Source organism: Teleopsis dalmanni, chromosome 2 (assembly GCF_002237135.1).
Source record: "Teleopsis dalmanni isolate 2A chromosome 2, ASM223713v2, whole genome shotgun sequence".
NCBI lineage: Eukaryota > Metazoa > Arthropoda > Insecta > Diptera > Diopsidae > Teleopsis > Teleopsis dalmanni.
The window spans coordinates 128,728,426-128,729,723 of NC_051847.1; positions in this window are offsets into that span (position 1 = coordinate 128,728,426).

Here is a 1,298-nt window from a genome sequence, read left to right on the forward strand (position 1 = left end):
ATTCCAATTTCTGTTTCAGATTTTAATAAAATTCTGATTTAAACGATTTAAATATACCAGGAATAAATTAATTAAAAATTCAAAAGAAGATTTACTAAAGAAATGTTTTAAACATTTGTTGTGATATTATTATTCTAAAGAACATTAAATATGGAAACAAGTTTATTGTTACTAAATCCAATATTCAATATTAGAAGACTTCTAAATCCACTTGAAAAATATAGTTAGCTGTAAACGAATTGTTCAAAAGTTTGAAAATAGTATTGAAATTTTTATTAACAAACTTTTTAAATTGGTTCTTCACCCAAAAAATAATAATAATTAAATTAAATTAATTAAAACAGTTAAAATATTTTTAATTAGGCTTAGCTGGATTTTCAATAAATGATTAAATTATTGCAATCTTGAGTATTTTGTACTTGAGTATGAAAATTTTTAATAATTTAGAATATATAAAATATTTCTAAAAAAATTCAATATGAAATATATTTGTTTTAGCTAAAATGTTAACGATTTTTTATTTGACACTTACGGTACGATTTCGTCTCCTCAATGAAATACCTCCACCAGCGAAATTTTCCAAACAGCCATTGACATTTTAAAAAACCTCTCAAAGGATGTTCCTTTTGTTTATATTCAACGCTCAGAAATGGGGCATTTGACACGGTAACTAGACTAGTTGGCAAATGAAGTAAAAAAAAGGAAGTGTCCTTGCAAAACACTCTGTCCTTTTGCCACCACGGCAACTTTTTGTCACTCTTGTTTTCGTACAGGCTTTTAGTCCTTTCTGTTTGTTTAGTTTGCGGTATCGCCGCCTGTGAGTAGGCAAACAAACATGTCAGTATTGTTTACTACTCTGACTTTTAGCCAAGTTTGTCAGTATTTCAACGCTAATTGCGATTGCTCGATAAGCTACTTTCTAGGTACACTATATTTATGACAAAACAAGTTTTTCTAAACGTAACTGTCAAGGCTTACGTAATAATGGGAACTGTCAATAGTAGAACCTTCAAACTACTTGACAATGGGCGTCTGACCTTATGTGTAACATGAAACACTTTCATGAATTTTCGTGTAATAATTTTTCTTGTATATAAAGTATGTACGTATTGAAGTAGAATATCAAAAGGAAAAATAGGATTCAATTATTCTGATATATTAAAAATTATCGTTTGTGAGAAATAACAAATAAATAACAAAAGGAATCTTTAATCATTCTTTATGTAGAATATTAAGATCACTTTACTGAAGTGTGTATATCTAACTCATAACTTCTAATAATAATAGTAATTTTTATT